The sequence below is a fragment of the Panthera pardus genome, unplaced genomic scaffold (genome assembly GCF_024362965.1).
Source record: "Panthera pardus isolate Hobbes unplaced genomic scaffold, ASM2436296v1 HiC_scaffold_8, whole genome shotgun sequence".
NCBI lineage: Eukaryota > Metazoa > Chordata > Mammalia > Carnivora > Felidae > Panthera > Panthera pardus.
Genome location: NW_026527013.1, coordinates 89,652,961 through 89,659,708, shown reverse-complemented (window position 1 = coordinate 89,659,708; position 6,748 = coordinate 89,652,961).

Genomic DNA, 6,748 nt, shown 5'->3' with positions numbered 1-6,748 from the left:
GTGCCTGGCTGGCTCAGTCGGTTAAGCGTCCCACCTCGGCTCAGGTCCTGATCTCAGGGTTCACAGGCTCCAGTCCCGCATCCGGCTCTGTGCTGACAGCTCAGAGCCTGGAGCCTGCTTCAGATTCTGTGTCTCCCTCTGTCCCTCTGCTCGTGCTCTGTCTCTGTCTCTCTCTCTCAAAAATGAGTAACTAAAAATTTTTAGAATGGAAAAATAAAGGACTACAAATTTCAAATTTTAAAAAGCTAATAATTTCTTGTATGTCACAAAAATTTTTATTTAAAAAATTTTTTTGAATATTTATTTTTGAGAGAGAGAGAGAGCATGAGCGGAAGAGGGGCAGAGAGAGAGGGAGACACGGAATCCGTGTCTGTCAGCACAGAGCCCGACGCAGGTCTCGAACTCACAAGCCATGAGACCATGACCTGAGCCAAAGTCAGACGCTCAACCAACTGAGCCACCCAGGAGCCCCAACAAAACTTTTTAAATGTAAATATTCCTTACTTGTCTATAATTACAATTTTATAGTAATAATGATTCATTTTTCATATATTTTTTGGCTGCATGCTTGAGATTCTCTTCCTATGACAATAATTTTATATTTTCAGTGGGATCTATAGAAAGAAAATACAGTTTAATATTTCTTCTAGCATGGTTGAGCAACATTTGTTTCTTTGTTAGTGAAAGTCTCAGCTTATCATTCTATGATGTGGCATCTGTAAATTTTTTTTTAGGTTACCTTAATATCTTTCTTTCATTTTTTTTAAGTTTCATATTTTTATTTTTTATTTTTTAAAAAAAATTTAAGTTTATTTATTTTTGAGAGAGAGAAAGACAGAGCACGAGTGGGGGAGGGGCAGAGAGTGCGACACAGAATCCGAAGCAGGCTCCAGTCTCTGAGCTGTCAGCACAGAGCCCGATGCAGGGCTGGAACCCACAAACTGTGAGATCATGACCTGAGTAGGATGCTTAACCAACTGAGCCACCCAGGTGCCCCTCACGTTTTTATTTAAATACTAGTTAGCAATAGAGTGTAATATTAGTTTCAGGTGTCGAATTTAGTGATTCATCACTTACATATAACACCCAGTGTTCATCACCCATTTAACTCACCCCCCTACCCACCTTCCCTCTAACAATCTCCAGTTTGTTCTCTATAGTTAAGAGTCTGTTGTATGGTTTGCCTCTCTCTTTTTTCCCCTCTAATGTTCATTTGTTTTGTTTCTTAACTTCTACATATGAGTGAAATCACATGGTATTTGTCTTTCTTGGTCTGACTTATTTCACTTAAGCATTACACTCTCAAGCTCCATCCACACTGTTGTGAATGGCAAGGTTTCAGTCTTTTTTTTTAAGTTTTTTTTTTTTTTTTTGAGGGGGGCACAAGTGAGGCAAGAGCTGAGAGAGAAGGAGAGAGAGAATCTCACGCAGGCTCTGCACTGACAGTCCAGAGCCCGATGCGGGCTTGAACTCACAAACCATGAGTGGTATCATGACCTGAGCTCTTTTTTAAAGCTGAGTAATATTCCAGTGTGTGTGTGTGTGTGTGTGTGTGTGTGTGTGTGTGTACATACATACCACTTCTTTCTCCATCAGTCAATGGATACTTGGGCTGTTTCCATAATTTGGCTGCTGTAGATAATGTTGCTATAGACATGGGGTTGCACGAATCCCTTTGAATTATTATGTTTGTACTCTTTGGGTAAATACTAAGTAGTGCAATTGCAGGACAGGAAGGTAGTTTTATTTTTAACTTTTTCAGGAAACTCCATACTGATATCTAGATTGGCTGCACCAGTATGCATTCCCACCAACAGTGTAAGAGGGTTCCCCTTTCTCCACATCCTCACTAACATCTGTTGTTTTTTGCGCTATTAATTTTAGCCATTCTGACACATGTGAGTGGAATCTCACTGTAGTTTTGATTTGCATTTCCCTGACGATTAGTGATGCTGATCATCTTTTCATGTGTCTGTTAATCATCTGTATGTCTTCTTTGGGAAAATGTCTATTCATGTCTTCTCATTTCTAAACTAGATTATTTGGTTTTTTGGTGTTGAGGTTGCCAAGTTCTTTATAGATTTTGGATACTAATCCTTTATCAGATATGTCATTTGCAAATATCTTCTCCTTTTCCATAGGTTGCCTTTTAGTTTGTTGATTATTTCCTTTGTTGTGCAGAAATTTATCTTCACGAAGTCCCAGTAATTCATTTTTGGTTTTGCTTCCCTTGCCTCCAGCAGCATATCTATTAAGAAGTTGCTACAGCTTATGTCAAAGAGGTTGCTGCCTGTGTTCTTCTCTAGGATTTGGGTGATTTCCTGTCTCATATTTAGGTCTGTCATCCATTTTGAATTTAATTTTGTGTACGGTGTAAGAAAGTGGTCATTTCATTCTTTTGCATGTCGCTGTCCAGTTCTTCCAGCACCATTTGCTAAAGAGACTCTTTTTTCCATTGGATACTCTTTCCTGCTTTGTCGAAGATTAGTTGGCAATGTAGTTGTGGGTCCATTTCTGGGTTTCCTATTCTGTCCCATTGATCTATGTGTCTGTTTTTATACCAGAACTAACTTTGTCACAACAGCTTTGTAATACGCCTTGAAGTCTAGAATTGTCATGACTCTGGCTTTGATTTTCTTTTTCAAGATTTCTTTGGCTATTTGTGGTCTTCTGTGGTTTCATACAAAGTTTTGGACATCCTTGCCTTATTGCTGACCATAGAGAAAAAACTCAGTTTCTCCCCACTGAGGATTATATTAACTATGGGTCTTTGATATATGGCCCTTATGATGTATGTTCCCTCTATCCCTCTTTTGTTGCGGGTTTTTATCAAGAGTGGATGCCATACTTTGTCAAATGCTTTTTCTGCATCTATTGAGAGCACCAAAGGGTTCTTACCCTTTCTCTTATTAATGTGGTGTATCATGTTGATTGGTTTGCAAATGCAGCCCAGGAATAAGTCCCACTTGATCGTGGTGAATGATTCTTTTAATGTACTGTTGGATTTGACATGCTAGTACTTTGTTGAGAATTTCTGCATCCACTTTCATCTGAGATATTGGCCTGTAATTCTTTTAGCGAGGTCTTCGGTTTTGGAATCAAGGTAAAGCTGGCTTCATTGAATGAGTTTGGAAGTTTTCCTTCCATTTCTATTTTTTGGAACTGTTTTTTTAAATTTTTGGTAGAATTCCCCTAGGAAGCCATCTGGCCTGGACTTTTGCTTCTTGGAATATTTTTGATTACTGATTCAATTTCTTTGCTGGTTGTGGGTCTGTTAAAATTTTCTATTTCTTCCTGTTTCAGTTTTAGTAGTTTATGTTTCTAGGAATTTATCCTTTTCTTCCAGGTTGTCTAATTTGTTAGCATATAATTTTTTTATAATATTCTCTTAAAATTGTATTTCTGTGCTGTTGGTTGTGATCTTTGCTCTCTTATTTGTGATTTTATTTATTTGGATCCTTTCTCTTTTCTTTTCGATAAGTCTTGCTAAGGGTTTATCAATTGTATTAATTCTTTCAAAGACTAAGCTTCTGGTTTCACCAATTTGTTCTACTGTTTTTTTTGTTTTTTTTTGTTTGTTTCTATATCATTTATTTCTTCTTTAATTTTCCTTTTTCTACTGGCTTTAGACTTTATCTGTTGTTCTTTTTCTAGCTCCTTTAGGTGTAAGGTTAGGTTTTGTATTTGAGATTTTTCTTGCTTTTTGATATAAGATTACGTTGCTATATACTTCCCTCTTATGACCTTTTTTGCTTCATCCTGTAAGTTTTGGACCATTGTGTTTCCATTTTTATTTGTTTCCATGTATTTTATTTACATCTTCACTATCTTGGTTGACCCATTAATTCTTTTTTTTTTTTTTTTTATTTTATTTTTTAATATATGAAATTTACTGTCAAATTGGTTTCCATACAACACCCAGTGCTCATCCCAAAAGGTGCCCTCCTCAATACCCATCACCCACCCTGCCCTCCCTCCCACCCCCCATCAACCCTCAGTTTGTTCTCAGTTTTTAACAGTCTCTAATGCTTTGGCTCTCTCCCACTCTAACCTCTTTTTTTTTTTTTTTCCCCTCCCCCATGGGTTTCTGTTATGTTTCTCAGGATCCACATAAGAGTGAAACCATATGGTATCTGTCTTTCTCTGTATGGCTTATTTCACTTAGCATCACACTCTCCAGTTCCATCCATGTTGCTACAAAAGGCCATATTTCATTTTTTCTCATTGCCACGTAGTATTCCATTGTGTATATAAACCACAATTTCTTTATCCATTCATCAGTTGATGGACATTTAGGCTCTTTCCATAATTTGGCTATTGTTGAGAGTGCCGCTATAAACATTGGGGTACAGGTGCCCCTATGCATCAGTACTCCTGTATCCCTTGGATAAATTCCTAGCAGTGCTATTGCTGGGTCATAGGGTAGGTCTATTTTTAATTTTCTGAGGAACCTCCACACTGCTTTCCAGAGCGGCTGCACCAATTTGCATTCCCACCAACAGTGCAAGAGGGTTCCTGTTTCTCCACATCCTCTCCAGCATCTATAGTCTCCTGATTTCTTCATTTTGGCCACTCTGACTGGCGTGAGGTGGTATCTGAGTGTGGTTTTGATTTGTATTTCCCTGGTAAGGAGCGACGTTGAACATCTTTTCATGTGCCTGTTGGCCATCCGGATGTCTTCTTTAGAGAAGTGTCTATTCATGTTTTCTGCCCATTTCTTCACTGGCTTATTTGTTTTTCGGGTGTGGAGTTTGATGAGCTCTTTATAGATTTTGGATACTAGCCCTTTGTCCGATGTGTCATTTGCAAATATCTTTTCCCATTCCGTTGGTTGCCTTTTAGTTTTGTTGGTTGTTTCCTTTGCTGTGCAGAAGCTTTTTATCTTCATAAGGTCCCAGTAATTCACTTTTGCTTTTAATTCCCTTGCCTTTGGGGATGTGCCGAGTAAGAGATTGCTACGGCTGAGGTCAGAGAGGTCTTTTCCTGCTTTCTCCTCTAAGGTTTTGATGGTTTCCTGTCTCACATTCAGGTCCTTTATCCATTTTGAGTTTATTTTTGTGAATGGTGTGAGAAAGTGGTCTAGTTTCAACCTTCTGCATGTTGCTGTCCAGTTCTCCCAGCACCATTTGTTAAAGAGACTGTCTTTTTTCCATTGGATGTTCTTTCCTGCTTTGTCAAAGATGAGTTGGCCATACGTTTGTGGGTCTATTTCTGGGGTTTCTATTCTATTCCATTGGTCTATGTGTCTGTTTTTATGCCAATACCATGCTGTCTTGATGATGACAGCTTTGTAGTAGAGGCTAAAGTCTGGGATTGTGATGCCTCCTGCTTTGGTCTTCTTCTTCAAAATTACTTTGGCTATTCGGGGCCTTTTGTGGTTCCATATGAATTTTAGGATGGCTTGTTCTAGTTTCGAGAAGAATGCTGGTGCAATTTTGATTGGGATTGCATTGAATGTGTAGATAGCTTTGGGTAGTATTGACATTTTGACAATATTTATTCTTCCAATCCATGAGCAGGGAATGTCTTTCCATTTCTTTATATCTTCTTCAATTACCTGCATAAGCTTTCTATAGTTTTCAGCATACAGCTCTTTTACATCTTTGGTTAGATTTATTCCTAGGTATTTTATGCTTCTTGGTGCAATTGTGAATGGGATCAGTTTCTTCATTTGTCTTTCTGTTGCTTCATTGTTAGTGTATAAGAATGCAACTGATTTCTGCACATTGATTTTGTATCCTGCAACTTTGCTGAATTCATGTATCAGTTCTAGCAGACTTCTGGTGGAGTCTATCGGATTTTCCATGTATAATATCATGTCATCTGCAAAAAGCGAAAGCTTGACTTCATCTTTGCCAATTTTGATGCCTTTGATTTCCTTTTGTTGTCTGATTGCTGATGCTAGAACTTCCAGCACTATATTAAACAGCAGCGGTGACAGTGGGCATCCCTGTCGTGTTCCTGATCTCAGGGAAAAAGCTCTCAGTTTTTCCCCGTTGAGGATGATGTTAGTTGTGGGCTTTTCATAAATGGCCTTTATGATCTTTAAGTATGTTCCTTCTATCCCGACTTTCTCAAGGGTTTTTATTAAGAAAGGGTGCTGGATTTTGTCAAAGGCCTTTTCTGCATCGATTGACAGGATCATATGGTTCTTCTCTTTTTTTTTGTTAATGTGATGTATCACGTTGATCGATTTGCGAATGTTGAACCAGCCCTGCATCCCAGGAATGAATCCCACTTGATCATGGTGAATAATTCTTTTTATATGCTGTTGAATTCGATTTGCTAGTATCTTATTAAGAATTTTTGCATCCATATTCATCAGGGATATTGGCCTGTAGTTCTCTTTTTTTACTGGGTCTCTGTCTGGTTTAGGAATCAAAGTAATACTGGCTTCATAGAATGAGTCTGGAAGTTTTCCTTCCCTTTCTATTTCTTGGAATAGCTTGAGAAGGATAGGTATTATCTCTGCTTTAAATGTCTGGTAGAACTCCCCTGGGAAGCCATCTGGTCCTGGACTCTTATTTGTTGGGAGATTTTTGATAACCGATTCAATTTCTTCGCTGGTTATGGGTCTGTTCAAGCTTTCTATTTCCTCCTGATTGAGTTTTGGAAGAGTGTGGGTGTTTAGAAATTTGTCCATTTCTTCCAGGTTGTCCAATTTGCTGGCATATAATTTTTCATAGTATTCCCTGATAATTGTTTGTATCTCTGAGGGATTGGTTGTAATCATTCCATTTTCATTCAT